This window comes from Macaca fascicularis, chromosome 1 (genome assembly GCF_037993035.2).
Source record: "Macaca fascicularis isolate 582-1 chromosome 1, T2T-MFA8v1.1".
NCBI lineage: Eukaryota > Metazoa > Chordata > Mammalia > Primates > Cercopithecidae > Macaca > Macaca fascicularis.
The window spans coordinates 101,035,783-101,062,237 of record NC_088375.1 but is presented as its reverse complement, the minus strand read 5'-3'; the positions used below and the strand labels follow the sequence as shown (position 1 = coordinate 101,062,237).

At 42.3% G+C, this 26,455-nt stretch overlaps 1 pseudogene; it reads left to right on the top strand.

The window, feature by feature from the left end:
- The first annotated feature begins 1,257 nt into the window (after positions 1-1,257).
- LOC102133478 (large ribosomal subunit protein uL15-like) lies at positions 1,258-21,863 on the top strand (annotated as a pseudogene).
- Positions 21,864-26,455: the final 4,592 nt, after the last annotated feature.

The window sequence follows — 26,455 nt, the reverse complement described above, 5'->3', positions numbered from 1 at the left end:
AGCTCCCTTATTCTTTCCCTTCTGGCTATATTGGCCTTCTTTCAAATCCCCCAGAACACCATGTTTCTTCCTGACACAGAACCTTTGCACAGGCTGTTTTCTCCACCTGACACAGGGTCAGGCCTCTGTGAGGCCTCCCTTCTTCCCCCTCACCCTGACTTCCTCCATGTGCCCTTGGCCCTTCTTCAGATCTCAGCATTATTGCTCCTCTCTCAAAGGAGGGTTTCCTGACCTCCTAGATTAAGCCCGAGTACTGCAATTGCTAATTTTATGTGTCAACTTGAAGGGTGTTTTTGTTTTTTATTTTTTTTTTTTTAATTTTTTTTTGAAACAGGGTCTCACTCTTTCCTGGCTGGTGTGCAGTGGTGTGATCTTGACTCACTGCAGCCTTGACCTGCTGGGCTTAAATGATCCTCCCACCTCAGCCTCCCAAGTAGCTTGGACTACAGGCATATACCACTACTCTTGGCTTTTTTTTTTTTTTTTTCTATTTTTTGTAGAGATGGGGTTTCGCCATGTTGGCCAGGCTGGTCTTGAACTTCTGAGCTCAAGCAATCTACCCACCTCAGCCCCCCAAAATGCTGGGATTACAGGCACGAGCCACTGCACCCAAGCTTGAAGGGTGTTTTTGGATGAGATTAGCATTTAAATCAATACACTTTGGATAAGGCAGGGTGACCTCCATAATGTGGGTGCATCTCATCCAGTCAGTTGAAGGCCTCAATAGAATAAAAAGACCAGCTATCCTGAGCAAGAGGGAATTCTCCAAAAGACTGCCTTCATACTGGAGCTGGAATCTTGGCTTTCCCGGGTCTCCAGGCTGCTGGCTTTCGGACTAGAACTACATTGTAGATTTGGACTTGTCAGGCTCCATAATCATGAGAGCCAATTCCTTATCATAAATTTCTCTCCCTATATCCACATATGTGTATACACACGCACACACATCCTCTTTGTTCTGTTTCTCTGGAGAACCCTGCCTAATGTGGGTACCTATTAGGAGCTCTTATAACACTGTGTTCCTCCTCATTATAGCATGAGTCTTTGCTTATAGGCTCTAAATTTCATGGTTGCATGATTAGTGCCTGTTTTTCCCCCTCACTCTTATCTCCCAAATGCCTAGCTCTGTTCCTGGTTTACCAAGCAGGCTGTTGGTAAATATGCATTTAATACATAATACATCAGGATAAACCTTGTACTCATGGAGCTCAGCGTAGTGGGAAAAGATGGCAAGTTATTGGGCCATTTTAGTGCACGATGACAGAGGCCTTTACTGCAAGCACGGTAACCACATGCCACAACAATGGGGCTCCTGACCCAAGGTATGGGGCAGGAATAGGTCACAAAAGTCTCTCTGAAGGAGGTAACACCTGAGCTGCACCTTAAAGAACAAGTGGAAGTTGACCACAAGACATAGAGAAGGGAAGTGTGCTGGGAAGGGAAGGAGGAGTAACCTGTGCAGAGGCGAAAGGCTGCACCCTGGTCAAATCGCCTCAACCAGAACCCAGCAGGGGCACCTTCCTAGAACAAGATGTGGCCCAGCTCTCTCATCTCCTTGGGGATGGAGGAGCAAGAGCAGGAAGAGTTGGGAGGCCCCTCCCATCCTTGAGCCCCACCACCCACTCACCACCATGCACCTGGGAGCCGCAAGCCTGTAATCCGCACTGACTGCTGGTGATCTTAGGTTCTTATCATTTCCTACTCATAATTGCCTTCTAACAGGCCTCCTTGCTTCCAGTTCTCATCTCCCCACTCTCCCAGCCTCGGTCTTTGTATAATTCAAGTCTGATCTTGTCTCTCCCCTGAGGAAATCTTGCAGTTCCTCCCCAATCCTCTAATGGGGGGAAGCCTGGCTCTTGTTCATAACTTGAAGCCCTGCCTCTCTCCATTCTTCTTTCTTTCTATTTCCCATCCTATCCCCTAAGCTCTCGCCTTTTCAAGGGCCAGCAGTCCTGAGTGCCTCTGGGTTTTGATGGCACCAGGGCTTTATGTGTTCCTCCCTGACTTCCCACTTGGCTGACTCCTGTGTTCCCTTGGAGTCCCACCTTCCCTGTCTCAAGGCCCACCCTGCCCCAGCACACACCTCTCCCAGTAGCTGTCCCCTTCCTGGGCAGGCCTTGGCCCAGCATTTGTCACTGTGTACCACTAGTCTTTTTTCTTTTTTTTCTCTCCCAACAGACTTCGAGCTCCTTGAAGGCAGAGCCCATATATTACTCATCTTTGTGTCCCCCGGCCTGATTCCATAAGGGCTAAAAGATGAAGCCATAAATGAACATAGGAATGATATAATAACATCTCCTCTGCTGCCCCCCAGAGTCAGCCAGTAAAGGGACCCACCCACCAGCCGGGGAGCAAGATCAGCATGGTGTCCTCAGGGCACAAGGCACCCCAGGAGTTAAATAACCAAAGCCACCACCTAAGCCTAAGAGACTAACATGATGGATGCAGCTGTTCTCCAGGAGGCAGGTAGGAGTGGTGTTGGTCCCAGAAAAGCCAGACCGTATCTTCATGCATGCATCCCCATTATTCCCTCCATTGAGAGGCACACCTGCCACCTCCATTCACCCTCCACAGCCAAGGTCTCCCCAGGCTCACTGTTGCCCCCAGCTGTCAGGAGTGACTATTAGACTTCTGCCCCTGCTCCTCTGCTGCCCCTCTCCCTGGGGCCAGATGGGTGCGTGGCACCAAAGCTCTTGAGGGCAGAGCCTCCCCAACCCCGCCTCCCCATCCCACCCCATGAGTCTCACAGGTGTTTCACTGGATGGCAGGGGATGCTGGTCGACCGCCCAATGCCACTGGACGGTCGTGTTCTAGCCTGCTTCACTTGCCTCTCCCTTCCTGGAGGGAAGCCTTCAAAGACCCCAGGCCAAGGGTCCAGGCGCCACCCCCAAGCAACCAGGCAATAATGTCTAGGAGTGTCAGAACACACTGTCACTGGAAAGAGAAGCCACAGACTGGAAACCTAGCTTCCTTGTCTTGCCTGTCAGAAGAGTGTCCTCTGAGTTACCAGCAAGCCTGCTCTTTTCCCAGAGCGTGCTCTCTTTTATCCCCTCATGTTCAGGCAGAGATACCTGCTTGGAAGTCTCAGAGTTCCTCCAATGGTAACTTTCCAAGGAGGGAAAAGTTGACCCGCACTACTACTTAGCCTGAAGCTTAGCTCTCCCTAGATCTGGATGGGGAGGAATCATGCAGCCTGCCCACCCTGTGTTTTCCAATCCAGACCTATGACATTTTATAGGCAGCAAGACATTTTACAGACTGCAAGCGAGGCGAGTAAAACGGCCTGCTTTTGAAGATTTGGGAAGCAGGTAAAAGTCTAGGAGCTTGGCAGCTATGAGGTCAGAAAGGTCTTTGTACAACCAGTGTTGTAACTTAAAATAATTCCTACACTCTCAGGTCACCTCCCTTATAGTCAGTTAGAGCCCAGGTGAGCTAAACCTTCACCCTACTTCATCGTGTGTCCTGGGCCGGGGCTGAGTTTGCCTCCAGCAACTCCCTCTTCCTCCAACTTTCTCCCTCTTCCTCCTCTCCCCTTACAGTAAACTTAGGACTCCACATTTTTTGGAAGTGTAGCTCAGGATCACATTATAATTTTCATGGGGCTTAGCTACTTTGGGCTTAGAGAGCCTCACCTCCATAATTTTTTTTTCTTTTTTTCTTTCCTTTTTTTTTTTTTTTTTTTTTTTGAGACAGGATCTTGCTCTGTCACCCAGACTGGAGTGCATTGGTGCAATCATAGCTCACTGCAGCCTCGAACTCCTGGGCTCGAGCAATTCTCCTGCCTCGGCCTCCCATGTATCTGGGATTACAGGGGCCTGCCACCACACCTGGTTAATTTTTTTTTAATTTTTAATTTTTATTTTTGTAGAGATGGGGTCTGGCTGTTCCCAGGCAAAATGTAATGTAAGCTGGACTCCTTATTATATTCATTATTCTTATATTTATTTTTTCTTTTTATTTCAAAAGAACTTAAAATTAAAACATTTTCATGGGTCCCAGTAAGTATGGTGACCCCTGATGGTGTGCCTCCTGAATGCGTAGTTGGCCCAGATGTAACTCACAGCACGCCACCTGCTCAGGAGATGCACAAACCTGCCTGCGCCCTCTGTCGGCAGCAGCGGTAGAGGCCCCCACTGAAGCCCAAGACTAGTGGCCTGTGGTTCTAGTGGCCTCTCTGCTTTGCCCTGACTACCATAGACAACCCTCGAAATAGCCAGAATACCCTGGTCTAATCAAACCAGTCCTTGAATTGTTGGTTCCTGGATCCAGAGGTTTCTCCAACCTTGGACATTACAGCATATGGAGTTGCAACGGGATTCTATTGTCATAAAATTGCATTTCCTTAAAAATAACTATCTGGAAACCTTAGGAATTTGGGGAAACAGAAATTAAATTGTAGGGTACAGGTGGATGTCAATAGAAAGGTAAAATTAAATTTACATTATAAATGAGGATACACCCACAACACTTTGAATTATTCTTCAGCTAACAATTTATCAGAGCAACTGACATCATAAGGCCAAGTATTCATGAATTCCCATTCCATTAAAGCCTTCACTTGGCAGCCTATACATGTATTTGGTGAATATGAATGTTCCCAATGAAAATATTTGCCTAATAAATGAATCAACTAAATCAAAACATTAAAACTCTGTGGTTGAAAGTTATGAAAACATTCATATTTAATTACTAAATTATATTTTAACTACATCAATCAAATCATTACTTAAACACATCATATGCTGAAATTTTACACACTTATTCTAGAATACTTTTGTAAACAGAAAAAATAAAGATAAAAGTTTCAAATAAACTGGATTATTTAGCCTGTTAAATTACAAAGTGAAGGGTTGTTTTGTATTTCATCAGTTTGATAAATCTGAATAGGGACATATCACATTTCCCCAAGTCAGGAGGGACACACCTGTAAAAGATTTAGAACAGGCATGTCTTGTTTTACATAAATACTTGTATTATGAAATTGTAAAACATAATCAGAGAACCAAATCACTTGGCCTCTTAAGTCCCATTTTTAAAATGAAAACTTTGACTAGTCAGTACTTTCCAAGCATTTTTAGTTATAAAAATGCCTTCGTAAAGTGAAATGGTTATAGTTAATAATGACGGTTAATCTTTGTGTTTTCACATATTGTCTCATTTCATGCTTACAACACCACATGATCAGTGTCATTATGTTACAGCTGAGGAAAGCGGGGCTAGGCGAGGTTAAACAACATACTCAAGATCACACAGCTAACAAATGAACCAGGACTTAGACCCAGTTCTGTCAAATCTCATGCCCTTCAATCCCTCAGACTCCTCTCTATGAAGTGGAAGGGGAGGTTTTGCCAGTTGAATAGAAGTTAGGGGCTCCCCTAGCCCCACTAACTCCACTTCTCCTCCAGGGAGCTCAATTTGAAAAACATCCCTTTTTTCCTATTAAAAAAGGTTTCAAGTAACAGTTTTGCCTTTATAGCAGGTCGAATAATCCTTGATTTGATAAAACTTTTATCAAGCTTAAAATGCAATTTTTAAAATTCTCATAGTTCTTTTGCGTCTCCCAAATAGATCCAGTGATTCCCAGAAGTCTACAGACCCCACCCCAATTAAGAAATTCAAGCAAAATTCAGGCAGGCGGCCACATGCACACATGCACAATAATATGGCATATAGTGACATCTATTGGTCAATTGTGATATTGCATCCAACTTCCTTTCACAGGAAATATAATAGGAGCTGGTTGATGTGGAATTATACTAGTCTCAGGTGTAAATCAAAATAAGAAAAAATCGTTTCATACAGAGAAAGCAGAAGGGAGATCTTGGAATCTCCAAGTTCAGTTAAAGGCCTGAGTCCTAGTCCTGATTTTACCATAAATAATTTGGTATAGACTTGGTTAAGTCACTTTGTCTCAGGAGCCTCATCTTCAATCAAACAGGGTCAGGCCCTCTCAGAGGCCCTCAAAGCGCTAAAGGACACCCTCAGGGCCCTCTAGGAAAGGCAGAGTCAAGTGCGTGTGGCTACTCTCTTCACTCCCACATCTAGGCACGACTATTTTTATCTTTTCATACATGAATCTTCTTCTTAAAGTTTCAAAAATATTGTTTCTACTATTCGGACCTGGTCAGCCCACGTCAACATTTACTGTATCCAGCACATTTTAGGGTCCCGTACTAAATCTATTCTTGTTTAGTTTCGTTTTGTTTTGTTTTAGAGACAGGGTCTCGCTCTGTCGCCCAGGCTGGAGTGCAATGGCGTGATCACAGCTCACTGCAGCCTCAAACTCCTGGGCTCAAGCAATCTTCCCACTTTGACCTCCCAAGGAGCTGGGATTACAGGCATGAGCCACCACGCCAGTCCGATGTACTGAGTCTTTGTAATCTGCAAAAATAGGAATCTAGCTCCCTTCCCTTTCAGACCTTACAACTTAGTTGTGGAATAAAACAAACACATCATCTACTCATTCCTTAACTAAGCATTTTTGTCAAATCAACTGGGAGATTTTCTTCCATGAGATCATGTCTTTGATTTTATAAAACAAGTCAATGAGAGAGAGAATTCTTTTTATAGTCAATCTTGCTGGAAGGCATCTTTGCTATAAAATAAATGTTTCAGGAGTCTCTTGGGAAGAATTCATGATGAAGTTGAGATCCACTGTCATCACTATGTAACAGTGTTCCTTCTCATGGGAGTTGGATGAGATTAAGAGACTTTGTGAATATTCTCTATTGTGCGTAAGCAAAGTTTATAAGGCTCTCGGTGTCCCACCAAGAAAATAGGTTTTGTATAGGCAAGAAGGGGAGGCATAAGATATCTGTAAATTTCCCACTAAAAGCTCATCTTCACTTAGAAACCAAATTGTTTGATTATTAAGCATTTCTACTCAAGAATAGGGAGAAATTTACTCTCCAATGATCCAAATAAGGTAATAATAATGTCACAAATAATTATTGATTAAGCACTTACTCTAGCCCTGAAACCTCCTAACAGCTTTACCTCATTTAATTTTCACATCTCTAAAAAGGACATTCTATTTTTACCATCATTTTAGAGAAGAGGAAACTGAGGCACAGAGTTATAAAATAACTGAGGAAGTTATGATTAGCTAACTCCATTGATCCAGATTGCCTGCCCTTGCGAAAGTTGTAAAAGGAGGTCAGAATAGTCCTCCTCCCCCACAGGCTACCGGTTACCCCCAAGGACTGCTGTAGGCACAGCCTGCACCCAGCTCTGGGCTCAGGGACTTTCTGGACAATTGCACAGGGTCAGGAGTAGGATGGGCAATGCCTGAATATTGCCCAGCCTTTTATGTAAGAAAAAAAAAAAAGGAATATAAAGAGAGTAAAGTTATTTTGGCCTGTCTCTGTCTCATAGCACTCTGTATAATCTGTCTTATTGTGATCAAAATGCAACATGTACACTACTTTAGAAGCTTATCAAATCAGAGATGTTCTCCTTCTCAGGTTGGACCCAACTGAATGATATCAGGGCTAAATGATATTCAAGACTCCAACAGACATAAAAGAATAAAAGAGTTATTTTATTGTCCCATTTTTCCTCTACCCTAGAAAGTCCAAGAAACACTTGATTGTAATGTGTACAGTTTCCAGATTTTGACTGAAGATAAAGTTATTTTCAAATATCTGAGAAATCTAAGACCACGTTCCCTACCCTATCTTCCCCCGTCCTCAAGTTAAAGACCCATAGACCACAGCCAAGCCCCTGGCTTGGATAACTCTCAAAGGGGAAGTATTCTGACCTTTCGATTATATTCCCAATAATGAGGAGGATAAGCTTGAGTCCTCCAGTCATAACTCACTGCCATCTTAGACCTGCTGAATGGACAGGTCTGCTCTGACAGATACATTATGCGGCACGCAAAGAACAAAGAACGTTTCTCTGAGGAATTTCATAATCACTGTGTCTTTTCTTCTCCTTCTTGTAATATGTATAATTTATCTTCTCTTGGAAAGGTGCATATAAATTTTAACGCAACTTGCTTCAGAACAATTAACAAAGTCACAATTTGAGAATCCTATTTGTTTCCCAGGAGAAAGGGAAACATCTGAACTGCATGCTGAGTACTAAGGAGACTTCAGGCCCTTCAAGAGGAATTTAACTAGAAGGTATCCCTGATTTGTCAGGCCCTTAAGACAATAAAACATATCTGTGTGATCATAAGACAGCCCCATCCTTCAACACTGACTAAAAAGCCTTAGGTGACATTGAACAAGCAGGCACATATCTCAGGACTTCAAGATTAGAGAGATGGAGCCCTTCATCTCTAGTCAAAGAAAACACTAGTCACAGAATTTCTGTAAAGGAAGAATACTAAGGACATTGTCCAATCTCCAGTTCTATGTACTTTCCCCTTCCACGATATGTTTGGCAAATGGTCAGACTCCCTTTCTATTGTCCAGAAGCTAGGAGGAAAAGATTATCTTATTCCACATTAGAAACAAATGCTTATCCCCCAGGTGTCTATAAATCCCAGGTGGCATTCAGGTAGTTTCCCTTGTAACCTGCTGATGCAGCTGAAATTTTCTCAAGTTTGGATTGGAAAAAAGAAGCTGCCTATCCATCTCTACCCTCCTCGCTAGGCTCTGGGAGACATCCTGAATGCACAAAAGGCCCACTTTTCAACTTGAGAGTCAATACAAGTGGAATAGCCAGTGTTTCCAAATCAGCATGGCAATCTGAGCCAATGAATTTAACACTCTCCTTTCCTAATCTGCAGCTGAAATGACCTAGGCAAAAGAAGAGGACAAACATTCCACTCCTTGGTGTGACGGGACCAGAGATGAGTGATGATCATAAGACTGTCATTCCGTTGAGGACAGTGCCAAATTCAAACTCCACCACCACCTTGAGAAGGAAACAGGTGCTGGAGCTCTCAAGGAGGGCCAGGTGGTCCCAGGCATGCTCAAGGCTTGTTCACAGCACAGAAGGCATGGAGAATGGAGCAGAGGTACTGATGAGGTTTGCTCTTGGGGAGGGCCGCCAGGCTGGCTGGAGGGGTACTGCTGCCTGCCCCGGTGGGCTTCAGCTGGTGTGATAATTCCAGGAGAAGCCCTTCAGGCAGAGATGAGGCTGCCTACCTATGATCACGTCTCTTCTGATTTTTGTTGTTGTTGTTGTTTGTTTGTTTTGTTTTGTTTTGTTTTGTTTTTTCCGAGACCCAGTCTCACTCTGTCGCCCAGGCTGGAGTGCAGTGGCGCGATCTCGGCTCACTGCAAGCTCCGCCTGCCGGGTGCACACCATTCTCCTGCCTCAGCCTACCGAGTACCTGGGACTACAGGTGCCCGCCACCACGTCTGGCTAAGTTTTTGTGTTAGTAAAGATGGGTTTTCACCATGTTAGCCAGGATGGTCTCGATCTCCTGACCTCGTGATCCACCCACCTTGGCCTCCCAAAGTGCTGAGATTACAGGCCTGAGCCACCGCGCCCGGCCGGCCATGTGTCTTCTTACTCCTCACACACCATGACACTTTTAAGGTGGTTAAGGTCAAGAAAATATAAACTTATTTCTTGTGCCAAGACTGAAAGGCTTTCACAGGGACATATAATCTCTGAGAGAACACTTACCCATTCCCATGCTGGACAGGCATAAGCCTTCCATTGTAAGGATGAGAAAATGGAGAAAAATGACCATATATAGAAATAATGGGGCCAATATGAGGAGTGCCAGACAAACTTAATAAAATGTATCTGGATTTATTCTAGCAAACATTGACTATCAAAGATAAAGAAAAAAGGCCTATAACCATCCAGGCTGAAAACAAAACAGAACAGGCCATTTACACTGCGAAATAGCAGATTTCTCCTTAGCAACCTTAAATGCAAAAATGTCACTCAAAGGCAGAAGAGATAATAAATGTGTGTAATGGAATATATACAGCAGTGTAAATAAGTGTGCCTCAGCTGCATACGTCAGCATGGATGGCTCACATACACATAATATTGGGCAAAAAGGGTATCATAAAAATATATATGCCATATGATTCTATATAGATGGTCCCTGACTTACAATTTTTTGACTTTACCATGGTGCAAAAGCAATATGCATTCAGTACACTCCTGATAAACCCCTCTGATTTTTAACTTACATTAGGTTTGGGTTTATCAGGATGTAATCCCATCATAAATCAAGGAGTAGTTGCATACGTGAAGACCAAAAACAGCCAAACTAAACAATATATTGTTAAAGGATACATTAAGAGGCGAAACTATCAGTAAAAAGCAAGGATATTTTAACTCGAAACTCAGGATAATGGTTTTGTGTGAGAAAGAAGAAAAATGCAACTGGAAAACAATTTCTAGGCATTGATGATATTCTATGTCTTAAGCTAAGTGATGACTATATGGGTGTTTATTTTATTATCATCCTTTACACTGTACAAATGCATGTTTTACTCTATTTTGTATGTATAATATGCTTCACATCAAAATTGTAAAAAAAAAAAAAAGAAAAAGAAAGAAAAAGAAAAGAAAAAAGTAGAAAAGAAAATAATATGTATTAATCAGGGATCTCCAGAGACATAGAACCAAAAAGGTATATATAGAGAGAGATATACAGAAAGAGATTTATTATGAGGGATTGGCTCATGGGATTACGAAGGCTGCAAAGTCCCACAATCTGACCCCTGCAAGCTGGAGGCTCAGAAGAGCCAGTGGTATAGTTCCAGTCCAGGCCCAAACTCCAGAGAATCAGGAGAGCTGATGTCTGAGGGCAGAAGTTGGATGTCCCAGCTCAAGAAGAGAGAACATCAGTGTGCAGCTGGGTGGGAAAAAAATTTTAAGATAAAAAATAAATTAAGAAAAAAGAAGAGAGAACAAATTCACCCTTCTTCCACCTTCTTGTTCCATTCAGACCCTCAACAGATTGGATGACACCTGCTCACACTGGTGGAGTGGTCTTCTTTACTCAGTCTACTGATTCAAATGCTACTCTCTTCTGAAAATAACCTCACAGACACATCCAGAAATGTTTTACCAGCTATCTGGGCATCCCTTAGCCAAGTCAGGTTGATGCATTTATGCATTAATTTTAATTAGCCATCACAATATGTAAATGAAAAATTAACTTTTTAGAGAATTTTAAAAAGTACCAGTAAATGCAATTAAAGAATTAAGTATGGTCAGCAGTAGAGATATTAAATGAAGTATATTTTAAAGCAAACTCAGCACACATGAGGACCATTTCCCACACGCCTAAGATTGCATCCCCTAACCAATCAGCAGCACCCATTCCCTAGCCATCCCCCTATCCTCAAACTATCTTTGAAAAACCCTAGCCTCCAAATGTTCAGGGAGGCTGATTTGAGTAATAATAAAACTCTGGTCTCCCATTTAAGCCAGCTCTATGTGTGTAAAACTCTTTCTCTATTGTAATTCCCCTGTCTTGATAAATTAGCTGTATCTGAGCAGCGGGCAAGAAAAGCCCACTGAGTGGTTACAGTTCTTCTCTGAAGAGCACTCTCTGCTCACCTTTGCCCAGGACACCTGCCTTAGATCTGCAACGTGGGCCAATGCAGGATGCTGCTGGAGGGCCATCACAGGGTCTTTTTCTGGGTCAGACAGGTGCTTCTTCCAGCTCTAGAGCTTGATAATGAGCCTCATATTATTTCATTTTTAAATTTTAATTAATAGACTTTTTTAGAGCAGTTTTAGTTTCACAGCTAAATTGAGTAAGAAGTATAGATAGTACCCCTATGCCCCCCTGCCTGCCCCAACCCCCAGCCACCCCCTTTACCAACATCCGTCACCAGAGTGGTACATTAGTTACCTAATGATGAACCTACATGGACATGTCATCATCACAAAATCCATAGATTACATTAGGGTTTATTTTGGGGGTTGTATATTCTGTGGATATTGACAAATGTGTGTGCCTATCATTACAATATCATACAAAATAGTTGCACTGCCCTAAAAATCCTGTGTTTCACTTCTTTATCTCTTCCTCTACCCAACTCCTAGCAACTACTGATTTTTTCACTGTCTCTGTAATTTTCTAGAATGTTACTGTTTCCATAATTTTCCAGAATATTATATAATTGGAATCATATACGAAAAAAAGAAAAAGAAAAAGAAAAAAAACTTGAGCTGCTGCTTTAGTTGTGTTGAAAAGACATTTTCTAATAAGAAAAAAATGACAAAGCACCAAAAAGAGAAAGAACAATTACAATAGACAAATCTCATTTATGAAAACAGATAAAAATTTCCTAATTGCCTTTTAAAGGCAAATTAGATTAAGAAGTATATTATTAGGGCTTATTAGGTAGTGTTAGATATTGGTAGGATTCATAATAAAAATACATACATGGCTTAAACTATGTGAAGCATATGAACCCTTAGAAAAATCTCTTATTATAATATATTAAATTTAGAGAAGTCACAGGGTAATATCAATAGATATTGAAAAGTCATTTGGTCTGATCAAATTCCACATATATTACTGATATTAATACAAAATCAAAACATGAGAGAACTACAAAAAATATACTTCCTTGACACAATAAAAAAAATGCTTACTTCATACCTAAAAGTCAAGCACGGGGGGGGGCATTCCCATTAAAATTAGGTACCGTATAAAGATGTCTGCTATTACGACCATTGTGTTAGTCAAGGTTCTTCAGAGAGACAGAGCCAGTAGGACAGATGAGAGGGGATTTATGAGGGAATTGGCTGCTCACATGACCACAGAGGCAAAGTCTCACGACCAGCACCTGTAAGCTAAAGAGAACCAGGGAACTCAGAACCAGGGAAGCTGACCGTGCAGTCCCCAGTCTGGGGCCAAAGGCCTGAGAGCCCTGGGAGGTCCCTGGTGCAAGTCTCAGAGTCCAAAAGCCAAAGAACCTGGAGCTTGATGTCCAAGGGCAAGAGGAGGAAAAGCATCCCACTCCAGAAGAAAGACAGCAGAAACAGAGAATCTCCTGTCTTTCTCCTGTTTGTTCCAACCAGGCCCCCAACCAGTTGGACAACGCCTGCCCCCAACAAGGGCAAGTTGTCTTCTCTCAGTCCACTGACTCACCCACCAATCTCTCCTGGAAACAGACACACCCAGAAACAAACCAGCCATTTAGGCACCTCTCAATCTTGTCACGCTAAAAATTAAAGTTAAAATTAACAGTCATAACCATTATTCAAAATGTGAGAAATTTTTAGGCAACTGTAATAAGGCGAGAAGAAAGAATTAGAAAGTATATATTTGGAAAAGAGAAGACAAAATTGTAATTTTTTTGCATGATGATATAATTACTTGAAAACCCAGGAAAATTAGCCACAAAATGGTTAGTACTAATTAGAGAATTCGTGTAATGTGTCCAATTGCAAAATAAATATACAAAACTTAATAGCAGTGGTTGCATCCTCAAATGCCTCCAGGGATCAGGCAGACAACAAAAATGAATAAAGCACACTGGTGGGGACCTTTCCTGATGACAGAAAGCAACTGCTTCCCAGCTCCTGCATATTTTTGTCAAGGGAGACTGTGAGTCTAGAGTTGCCAGTATTCTGATTTTTAAGGAGAATTTGTAAAAACAGATTCTTGTATAAAACTTTCTGATTATTAGATGCAGATAACTAATTCAAAAATATTCTGAACTAAATATATTCATAGGCTAGATATGGCCACGGGCCTCCAGTGTGTAACTTTTGATCAGTGCTTTCCTTTATAATTAATCTGCAAATACAGAGAAGAAATGTGAAATGGTATAAAAAATGGATTAATCTTTGAATAGTTAATCATTTGAAATAAATTAAATTAAATTTCTACTTCTTGTATCACACCAAATAACGTCTACAGGGTAATGATTTCAAGTAAAAAATGGAACTAAACAAGCAGTAGAAAAATATATATAGGTAAGTATTTATATAATTTCAAGTTGGGAAATGCTTTCTTAAAAATAACAACAACCTGTTGAATGAGAGAAAATATTTGCAAACTATTCATGTGACAAGGACTAATATCTAAAATATACAAGGAACTCAACTCAATACCAAAAAGCAAATAATTATATTAAAAGTGGGCAAAGAATCTGAATAGACATTTCTCAAAAGGAGACATACAAATACACAGTAAGTATATTTTTAAAATGCTTAACACCACTAATCGGGGAAATGCAAGTCAAAACCACAATGAGATATCACCTTATCCCAGTTAGAATAGCTATTATCAGGGGAAAAAAACAAATGCTGACAAGATATGGAGAAGGGGAACTGCTATACAGTGTTGGCGGGAATGTAAATTAGCATAGCCACTACGGATAAGAGTATGAAGATTTCTCAAAAACTTAAAGTAGACCTACCATGCAATCCAGCAATTCCACTACTGAGTATTTATCCAAAGGAAAGGAAATCAGTATATCAAAGGGGTATCTGCACTCCTATGTTTAATGCAGCACTATTCACAATAGCATAGATATGGAAGCAAACTGTGTCCATCAAGAGGAAAATGGATAAAGAAAACATATATATACGCAATGGAATACTATTTGGCCAGAAAAAAGGGATGAAATCCTATTATTTGCAGCAACATGGATGGAACTAGAGGTCATTATGTTGAGTGAAATAAACCAAGCACAAAAAGACAAATCACTCATATGTGAGAGCTAAAAAATTTGATCGCATGGAGTTCGAGAGTAGAATGATAGATACCAGAGGCTGGGAAGGGTGTGTGTGTGGATGCGGGGGATGAAGAGAGGTTCATTAATGAGTACAAACACTTAGATGCAAGGAAAAAGCTGTAATGTTTGATAGCAGAGTGGGGTGACTATAGTTAACAACAATATATTGTATATTTCAAAATAGCTGGGAGAGAAGACGTGAAATGTTCCCAACACAAAGAAATGACAAATGTTTGAGGTGGTGAATATCCTAAATGCCCTGACTTGATCACGACACATTCCATGCATGTATCAAAATAGCACTTGTACCCTATAAATACATACAAATATGTATCAAAAAATAATGTCTATAATAACAACATTTTCAAAATAGCAACAGAGAAATCATAAAAAGAAAAACTGGCCTAAATTACATATTTTTTTTACCATTTCAGATCAAAAAATAAAATGCCAATGGCAGATGAGAAAAAATATTTAAAACACATAGACTCAATATCCATTTATAGAGACACTGGTCCCTGCAAATCAATAAGCAAGCATCTTCAGAGAATATTGAGTAGAGGATATAGAAAAGCAAGTCATTAAATTAGAAATGCCAATAGCTAACAAGTGTAAGACAAAAACATTCAACCTCACAAGTAATCAAATAAATACAAATTAAACCACTGATGAGACACCATTTTCCCTATTGATTTGAGAAACATTTCTGAAATTGTTTTTGAAACCCAGTGTTAACAAAGGCATTTATTTTTGGTAGAAGTATACATTAATTCAGCCTGTAGAAAAATTTGGCAGTATGTGTCAGAACTCTTTGACTCAGCAAGTCTACTTCTCAAAGTTTAGACTAAGGAAATAGGAATATACTGTAAACAAGGATTTAATTGTAAGGATACCTTTTGTTTGTTTGTTTGTTTGTTTTTGAAACATTATCTCACTCTGTCACCCAGGCTGGAGTTCAGTGGTACAATCATAGCTCACTGCAGCCTTATCTCCCAGGCTCAACTGATTCTCCTGCCTCAGTCTCCCAAGTAGCTGCAACTACAGGTGCACACCACCATGCCTGGCTAATTTTTGTTTTTTAATAGAGATAAGGTCTCCATATGTTTCCCAGGCTGGTCTCAAACTTCTGAGCTCAAGCAATCCTCTTGCCTCAGCCTCCCAGAGGGCTGGGATTACAAGAGTGAGCCACCACACCCAGCCAGGATGACATTATTGATACACTAGCAGAACACAAAAACAAAAACACGGAAACAATGTGAACACTGATAGATAAATAGGTAAATTTGCACATTCATACTGTGAAATTCTTGGCAGTCATTTAAAGTCTGAAGCAAGTCTTGAAGAATATTTATTATTATTAAAAAAATAGGGGCCCAGTTGGGCAAGGTGGCTCACACCTATAATCCCAGCACTTTGTGATACCAAGGCAGGTGGATCGCTTGAGGCCAGGAGTTTGAGACCAGCCTGGCCAACATGGTGAAACCCCGTCTCCACTAAAAATACAAAAATTAGCCGGGCGTGGTGGTGGACACCTGTGATCTCAGTTACTCGGGAGGCTGAGGCAGAAGAATCGCTTGAACCTGGGAGGTGGAGGTTCCAGTGAGCAGAAATCAGGCCACTGCACTCCAGTCTAAGTGACAGAGTGAGACTCTGTCGAAAGAAAGAGAGAAAGAGAGAGAGAGAGAGAAAGAGAGAAAGAGAAAGAAAGAGAAAGGAGGAAAGGAGGAAGGGGGGGCAAGGGGGAGAGGGGAGAGGGGAGACGGAAGAGGGAAGAGGGGAGAAGGACTGGGCGTGATGACTGACTCCTGTAGTCCCAGCACTTTGGGAAGCTGAGTCAGGCAGATTACTTGAGCCCAGGGGTGTGAGACCCACCTGGGCAACATGGTGAAATGCCATCTCTCAAAAAAAAATAAAATAAAATAACTTTAGCTGGGCGTGGGGTGTGGTGATGCACACCTGTAATCCCAGCTGCCTGACATGCTGAGGTGGGAGGAGCACCTGAGCCCAGGAGGTTGAGGCTGCAGTGAGCTATGATTGTGCCGCTGCACTCCAGCCTAGGGGCAGAATGAGATTCTGCCTCCAAAAAAAAAAAGAAAAGAAAAGAAAGAAAGTCACAATACATTGCTAAGTTTTTGTTGTTGTTGTTTATTTTAAATTAAAATGAACAGTATGACTCCAAACTCTACAGTATATGTACAATGATCTGGAAGAATACAACCTTAGATATTAACAGTGGTTATCCCTGGATGGTGGAGTTACAATTATTATGTTCCAAATTTCCTATTTAAAAAGTTTGCTTCTGTTTTACTACAAGGAACATATTGTTTTGATAACAAGTAAGATTTTTATTTTTACTTAAAAAATAAAGTTGGGTCCTCAGGTGGACTAACTGACTGTTACAGTTACTTAGCTATATTAGAAAGAGACGGACATAGTTCTTATGGCTGTTTACTCTGTGTGTGTGTGTGTGTAAATATATATGCCATATATCATTAGTAGGCTTACCTTTCTATTTATGTTTTGCTTGGACTGCTTTAAACTAAACACATATGCCAAAAGCTAATGAAGAGATACACCCCAGACAAACGCAAAATACTACAAAAGAGCTTAGGCAGGCTTTAATTTAACAATTAAAGGATTGCTAAAATTAAAATTGTATTGCAAATAAACTACAAAGCTGCATGTAGTTTATTAGAGTTGCCTATAAGTACCTGGTTTATCTATGACCACTTAATAGAGTTAATGGACCTTATACAAATATTTACAGGCTCAAAAAGAGACTTATTGGCAGACTTGGCCTTCCTTCCATGCCCAGTTAACAGGGAATGGCTCCCAGCTCCTCAAACACACAGAAAGAGAAAACTAGAGAGATTTTGCCAAAGATTTAAGCAAGGAAAAATCTAGAGCTGCAAAGTGTGTAACATTTACTAGACTAATATGAAAAGAGATTCATAAACAACCCAAGTGTCCAAAATAAACTATCATATAGAGAAATTACAAACATCTATAAAGAACTATAAATTAAGAGCCCAAACTTTGGCCAGGTGCAGTGGCTCACACCCGTAATCCTAATACTTTGGGAGGCTGAAGCAGGTGAATAGCTTGAGCCTAGGAGTTCAAAACCAGCCTGGGCAACAAAGTGAGACCTCCTCTTTACAAAAAATCAAAAAATAAAAATTAGACAGGCATGGCGGCATGCACCTGTGGTCTCAACCACTTGGGAGGCTGAGGCAGGAGGATTGCTTGAGCCCATGAGTTCAAGGTTAAAGTTAGCCAAAATGGTATCACTGCACTCCACTCCAGCCTGGGCAACAGAGTGAGACTCTGTCAAAAACAAAAACAAACAAACAAAAAAACCCCACACTTTAAAAATAATACAGCATTTCTCTGACCTAACTGACTTCCCAGTTTCCTTTACCCTTTGCTGCCTAGCTAGATTATCTAATATTACAGTGTCCAGAGCTCAGTCTTAGGCCCCCCAAGCAATCTCATCCAGGCCCCTGTCTTTAAGCAACATTTATAATCTTGTGATTCTCAAATGTATATCTGACTGTCCCTCTGACTTCCTCACTAAGACTGCTGACATCTCACACTTGACATGATCGATTCCAAACTGTCTTCCTCCCTAAAACTACTCCTTCCATCAGTCTTCATAGTTCAGTGAAGAACATTACCATCCATCTAGTCGCCCAAGCCAAAAGCCTAGCACCCACTTTGGATTTCCCTTTTCTTTTCCCTGACACCAAATCCATCAGCAAGTTCTGCCAGTTCTCTCTCCAAGATACAAAAATGCATGTTGAATCAACCCACTTCTTACCATCTCTAGTACTGTCACTCTTATTCAAGCCTTCACAGAATCCATTCTCGATTGAGCGGTCAGAGTGTTTTTCAGAAAATGTAATTCATATCTGCTTAAATCTCTTCAGTGGCTTTCGAATGCACATAGGAAAATAAACAAGCAAACAAAAAAAAGACCTCTGAACTTTTCACCATGATGCAATAAAGCCTCTGAACGCCCTTCTGCTACTCCTTACTCCTTGCAGATAATTCTCTAGCCACAAGAACCTTTTCTATTTTGGGATACCAAGTTCATCCTACCTGAAGGCCACTGCACTTTTTTGTTCCCTTTGCCTGACAGTCCCCCACTTTATTCCTACCCAAAACCTATTAATTAGTTTTTAAAATATTAAGAAATTAAGAATATGTCTTGAGAGCATGCTGCGTGTAAGTGGCAATCAGAAGACTTGGGTACTAGTCTCACACGCTTTTCAAGATAGGACACCTGCACTAAACCAATATGATAATGACTTTGGTCAATAACCAGAGTGGGCCGGGCGCGGTGGCTCAAGCCTGTAATCCCAGCACTTTGGGAGGCCGAGATGGGCGGATCACGAGGTCAGGAGATCGAGACCATCCTGGCTAACACGGTGAAACCCCGTCTCTACTAAGAAATACAAAAAATAGCCGGGCGAGGTGGCAGCGCCTGTAGTCCCAGCTACTCGGGAGGCTGAGGCCGGAGAATGGCGTGAACCCGGGAGGCGGAGCTTGCAGTGAGCTGAGATCCTGCCACTGCACTCCAGCCTGGGCTACAGAGCGAGACTCCGTCTCAAAAAAAAAAAAATAATAACCAGAGTGATTCCTTGGCTCATGGTTTCCCCTTCTCTGGGACAAGTCCCAATAGTTAACTCCTCTCTTGTTAATTTAAAACCCAAATATAGAGATCTGGAAACTGGAGGTCACTGCAGCTGGTCACCTGCTGTGGAAGTCCCCAAACTGTCCAATCTCTTGCCTCCCCAGACTTCCTTGTTCAGTTCTTTCCTTAGGATTTATGGATTGACCAGTATCCTTTAAGTCCTTTAGCTAAAGTTGGTTTCTGTAACTTACAATTGAAAAGAGAAGAATCCCTTCTTAATTGTCTGGTTAGCTTCCTAGAACTCAGCTTTACAGAACCATTCCCTTAGTGTTGGCTACCCCAGGGCATCTGTGGAATCTAAACTCAGCATGGATAATGACATATGTAGAACAACTTAATATTCATCTTTCCCACCTCATATTCATGCGTGCATGTGCACACACACACACACACATTGTCTCTCTCCCCACACTATATGCTTTCCAAGTCCTCTCATCACCCTTTGTACTTTTATCCAGCATCCACCAGGTTGGATTTGTTCCGCCTTGATGTTTTCTCACAGTTCATCTTTCCACTGCATGCTGGGCTCCCAATATTTGTGATAAAATTAGGAACCCTATTTAGGTATGTAAAGAGGCCTTCTGCATGCACAATCAATAAATGTGAGCTCTAAAATGAATCCTTTCTTTCCTACGGGGCACTCACTTCCCTTGCCTTTCTTGGGTTATCTTCTGTTTCGTTGTCCCTAGTAGCTATGTTCCAATCACCAGGGCAGGGGTTTTACTTTTTGGAGGTCAGAGACCCCTTTGAATGCTACAGACACTTTTTACAGAAAAAGTACATACAAATACACACACATTTTGCACACAACCAAGGTTTATGGGCTTCTGATTAAAATGAATTTACCAAGGATAAGACTTCTGTGACCATCCGCCACCCCCATACACACACCCCACTAATTCCCACCCTTCACTAGCCGCGACTCATTCATGGCTTTGCTGCCAGACACCAGTAAAATAAACCTGGTTCTTCTCTCCTAATACTTGTTATGCTGAGAGATAGAAAAACAAAAACACAAAGCATCCCCAACAATTATAGGCAGTTACACGTAAGAGTCATTAAAAGCGTCCCCCATTAGAACACTTCCCCGGGACAAACACTTTATAACTTCCTAGATTACTAATTTAATGCGCAAGTTACGTTTTAAATGCTTTTCTTTACAGGGAGGTATTCTTGGACCCTGGCTGAGATTAGGAAACAGCCAAGTCTTGGCAGCACACTTAGCAAGAATTTCTTAGGTGGGTTATTTTCTGGGAAGATTATCACAGTGAATAATCTCATCTATTTTACTGTCAGTTTCAGAGTGTGACATTTTTGGCCTTGTTCTCAGTTCTACAGATATTGTCAAGTCGAAACCTGCAGCTTGTTATATACTAACTCTACCTTCTAATTAGAAAAGAGGTTTGAAAATGTTGGAGCTTTCTGGGTTGCCTTCCCCAAGCTAAATCAGAGTCTACTGAAGAAAAGGAAAGGTGAAGAGGCAGAAGGACTGGGTGGATGCAGTAGAGAAAGAACCATACAATCAAAGGCAGGTCAGACACTAGACAGAATAGTCTTTGTATCCTACCAATGCCAGTGGCTCATGAATGGCCCCAAGCCCCTAGGACTTCTCTTCAGCCCAATCTGACTCCCCATGAAGTCATGGATGCATTTATTTTGTCTGATGAATTGCTTTTCATTAGAGTCAACATGGAATAGAGCAGGATTTCACAATGTAATAGACTGAATGTCTGTGTCCTCCAAAATTTCAAATGTTGAAAACTAGGATCCTTTTCTTGCCTCCACTTCCTTGTTAGCAGGGACCCTAAGCTCTACTCCCATTGCCCTCAGTCACCCACCCTCGACCTTGATAGGGACCTCCAGGCTGCACCTGGCTGGCAGCAGGGCAGTGCGGCTCAGGTGGGTCTGGGGCAGGGCCCTGTTCAGCTTGAGATTCGGATCTCGAAGACACACGGGCCCCTCAACTTTGCCAAATGCTCCAGATGGCAGGTCCTTGGCCCACAGGCCTACAGGCCCATCTCAGGCTGGCAAGCATTGCCCCCGCTCCTTCTTCCTTAGGGCTTACCACCAAGCTTCTTTTTCCACACAGTCATCCAGACTGAGGAAATGTAGTCACCACAGGACCCAGAAATTTTGGGGCCAGGTGAGCCACGGCCACTGCCGCATCGGCAAGCACTGAAAGCACCCAGGAGGCTGTGGCAATGCCAGCGGCATGCATCACCATAGGATCGACTTCAGCAAATGTCACCCAGGTTACTTTAGGAAAGTTGGTATGAGGCATTACCACCTAAAGAGGATCCTGAGCTTCTGCCCAGCTGTCAACCTTGACAAATTGTGGGCTTTGGTCAGGAAGCAGACACAGGTGAATGCTGCTAAAAGCAAGCCTGGAACAGCTCCCATCACTGATGTGGTGCCATCGGGCTACTACAGAGTTCTGGGAAGGGAAAAGTTCCCAAACCAGCCTGTCATTGTGAAGGCCAAATTCTTCAGCAGAAGAGGTCTGGAGAAGATTCAGTGGGGGGAGCTTTGTCCTGGTGGCTTGAAGCCACATAGAAGGAGGTTCATTAAATGTTAACAACTGCTTTAAAGAGAAAAGGAAAGGGAAAGGGAAGGAAGGGAAAGAAAACTAACCCCCAAGGTAGTGGTATGAGAAGGTGGAGACTTTGGGAAGTGACGAGGTCACAAGGGTGGAGTCTTCCTGAAGGGGATTGGCGCCCTTACAAAAGAGACTGGCGAGTTTTCTTGCTCGTTCCATCATGTGAAGACAAAACCGGAAGATGGCTATTTATGAACCAGGAAGTGTCCCTCCTCACCAGACATCAAATCTGCTGGCACCTTGATCTTGACTTCCTGGCCTCCAGAACTGTGAGAAATGAATTTCTGTTATTTATAAACTACCCAGTCTATGCTATTTTAGTACAGCAGCTCAAATAGATGAAGACACTCAACCTTGGCACTACTGGCATTCAGGGCCAGAAAATTCTTTGCTGGGGGACCTTTCTGTGGGAAAATGGAGATGCCTAGCAGCATACCTGACCTGTACTCACTAGACGCCAGTAACACCCCCATTATAATCACCAAGAATATCTCCAGACATTGCCAAATGTCCCCAGAGTGGGGGAACAAAATTGTCCCTGTCTGAGAATCACACAAGAGAGGGAAGGTTTAGAGTCAGACAGACCTAGGTTCCAACTTTAGTTCCATTCCTCACAAACCCATAACCTTGGTGGGTGGGGAGGGAGGGAAGTATTTATGTCCTCTGCGACTGTTTCTTATTAGCAAATACTACTTATATCAAACAAATTGTTTTGAGGTTTGAATGAGATGATGTGTTAAAAGCATATAGGCTTACAATAGGTGCTCAATAAACAGTTGTTCCCTCTGCATACCTACTTCACTTATTTAACAAACATTTATTGAGCACTTATGCTGTATGCTAAGGATACAAACACAAAACAGTAAGTCTGAGAGAAAGAGACAAATGCACAAATAACCATAACATATCAAATCCATTAGCAGAGATTATTTACCAAATGTTACAACTCTGGCCCTATCTTTCTTTTCTCCCCCCTTAACGGCTAACCTTGTCTCCAAAAGCTCATCTGGCATTCCTCTTGACAGAGGAAGTGTCCTATGAGTTGGGTCCTGAAAAATGAGTGGCAGGTCATCTGAAGGCCAGGAGAGAAGTATGCACACTAGGCAGAAAAAACAGCATGGGCAGGCCGGGTGCAGTGGCTCATGCCTATAATCCCAACATTTTGGGAGACCAAGGCAGGCGGATCACTTGAGGTCAGGAGTTCAAGAACAGCCTGGCCAACAGCACGAAATCCCCATCTCTACTAAAAATACAAAAAAATTAGCTGGGCATGGTGGTGCGTGCCTGTAATCTCAGCTACTTAGGAGGCTGAGGCATGAGAATCAACTTGAGCCTGGGAGACAGAGGTTGCAGTGAGCTGAGTTTATGCCACTGCACTCCAGCCTGGGCGACAGAGTAAGACTCTGTCTCAAAACACACACACATACACACACACACACACACACACACACACACACACAAACCAGCATGAGCAAAGGCTTAATAGTGTGGTAACTTCAGGAAACTGCATTATCCAGTAGGCTAGAGTGAGGCTGAGTAGGGGAAATTGGTGCAAGATGGAGGATGCTAAGGAATTTGGATTTCTTTCTGCAAGTCACGTAGTCCCCCAGGATGCTTTTTTTCAGAATGGTGGCACGATCAGATCTGCTTTGGAAAGCACACTCTGGCAGCACTGGGGAGGATAAATGAGAGGTGGAATGAAGGGCAAGAGAGACGAAAAGCAAGAAGACCAGTCAGGAGCTATCGATTCCAGATGAGAGATAATGAGGGCCTGAACTGTAGTACTGGCAATGACAATGGCAAGATGCCAGCAGGCTCCAGGGACATTAAAAGGTAGAACTGACAGAATTTAGTGACTGATTAGATGTGGAGCGGGTAACAAGTGAAGGAGAAGAAGGAATAGGAGGTGATTATAAGATTCTAGCTTAGAAAATTAGGTGGATACTGATGGCATTTAGAAATGATAGGCACTGAGAAACTGTTTTCTCTTCTTTGTCACAGCCCCCGCCATTCACACTGTGCAAACGAGCTCACTATCCCCAGCTCCCACTTGACAGATTCCTATACAACTCAATTTAACAAACCTAGGAGACTAGTAGCAAACCCAGCAGCTCGATGATACTGGTTATTCCTGTCTGTCTTTGCTTGGATCTGGAAAAGTCCCAGGAAAATATTATTAATGAATAAGAAATAATCCCTATCCTGGGGCTGGGCACAGTGACTCATGCCTGTAATCCCAGCACTTTGGGAGGCCGAGGTGGGCGGATCACAAGGTCAGGAGATCGAGACTATCCTGCCTAACACAGTGAAACCCCATCTCTATTAAAAATCCAAAAACTTAGCCGGGCGTGGCAGCAGGCGCCTGTAGTCCCAGCTACTCAGGAGGCTGAGGCAGGAGAATGGCATAAACCCGGGAGACAGAGCTTGCAGTGATTGAGATCGCACCACTGCACTCCAGCCTGGGAGACAGAGCAAGATTCCGTCTTAAAAAAAAGAAATAATCCCTATCCCTAGGGAGCCTACAGTCTAGATGGCACAGTCATACACATGGGAAATTACAGTACAATGTGATCTGCACTATACAATAGAGGTACTGTATCACAGAATGTTTCACAAAGGTCATCCTTAACTGAACTTAGCTGGTAAGGAAAGACAAGAGGAGAAGGATATATTAGCCAAAGGAACAGCAGGCGCAAAGGCATGAAGAGGGGGTATAATTTGGTATGATTGGAGGGTGGGGCGAGGTACAAGATGAAGCTGGAGATGTAGGCAAGAGTTAGATCATAAAAGGTCTTATGAGCTAAGATAAGGATTATCAAAGGTATGATTAATCACTGACTGATTTTAAGCAGGGAAGTTTCAAAGAAAGCCCCCAGTAGTTACCAATGTTAAAGAAAAACAGGTAGGCTAGGCGCGGTGGCTCACGCCCGTAATCCCAGCACTTTGGGAGGCTGAGGCGGGCGGATCACGAGGTCAGGAGATCGACATCATCCTGGCTAACATGGTGAAACCCCATCTCTACCAAAAGTACAAAAAATTAGCCGGGTGTGGTGGTGGGCACCTGTAGTCCCAGCTACTCAGGAGGCTGAGGCAGGAGAATGGCCTGAACCCGGCAGGCGGAGTTTGCAGTGAGCCGAGATCGCACCACTGCACTCCAGCCTGGGTGACAGAGCGAGACTCCGTCTCAAAAAAGAAAGAAAGAAAGAAAGAAAAAAAAAACAGGTAAGATAACAAACATCTCAGTACCTAGTATATATCAGGTTCTGCACTAGTTTTGTCCAATTAATGTATTAGTAAACTACTTTAGGTGTATTTTACTCTAGCCTATAACTGAGCTATAATCCTCTTTCCACAAGACTCCTCCATCAGGCACTATGAGTTCCTTAAAGGCAGGACTCTAGTCTTAACCATCTTTATACCCCCAGGCTAGCTGAGTGCCTGGCACAAAGTAGGCTCCTAAGTATTTACTAGATGAATGAATCATCGGTTGGACGTTTTTCCTGAACTCCCTGCTTTCTAGAATCCAGTGAGTCATCTTCTGTTCACCATAGCTAAATGATAAGGGTAGTACAGAGAAATGAGTAGTATATCTAGCTCCAGAAGATCTAGGGTCTAGTCCTGCCTCACTTACTAACTCTGACCTTGGGCAAAGTGCATATACTCTGAGCTTTAGGGGTCTCATCTATGAAAATGGAATTTTAAAAAATTCCCATGTCACAAAATGTGTGAAAGTATTTTGTATCATTACTAAAATATAAGTTGTTTACATGTATGTTTCATCTTCCTTACATATTAACATGTGCTCAGAAGTCAGGGGAAAAAAAATAGGTTGGGCTTAAAGTTATTGCATTATAAGCCAGTAAAAATGCTAATGTTAATTGTATTTTTCAACTAGCATTCATGTCGTTCTGCTGGATAATGTGAATTAGATTCTGGTTGCTCCTTGCTCACTCCAGTCAGTAATACTTGCCTTACTGTTCTTTAAACCTGCCAAGCTCATTGCTACCTCAGGACCTCCGCACTGCTTTCACTCAGCAAGGAGGGATGCTGAGTGAAATGCTCTTCCCTTATCTCCCCGCACCATGGTTGCATGAAGGTCATGCCTTCACTTTCCAGGTCTCTGTTCAAGTGCCCTCTCACCACAATACCTTCCTAACCAGTTCATCTAAAGTAGCACCTACTCCACTCTCCGCACTGCCATCATTCTCTACTTCCTTAATTTGCCTTATTTTTATGATATATCATCATCACAATCCTGTACTTGCTTATTCTTTGCCTCCCCATGAAAATGTAAGGTCCATAAAGATAGGGTCTTTGCCTCCCTCTCTCACTCACTGCATCTATGATGCCTAGAACAATGCCTGGCACAGAGAAGATACTCAGGGTATTTTGCTAAGTAGTTTGCGAAGTGAATGACATTTGCTAAATAAGTGAAGTTTTCCACTGTAATCACCTGTCATTGGATAGCATTAAAAAGGAATTGCAAAAAAAAAAAACCAAAACAAAAAACAAAAAAAAGATCAGAATCAGAACACCTGG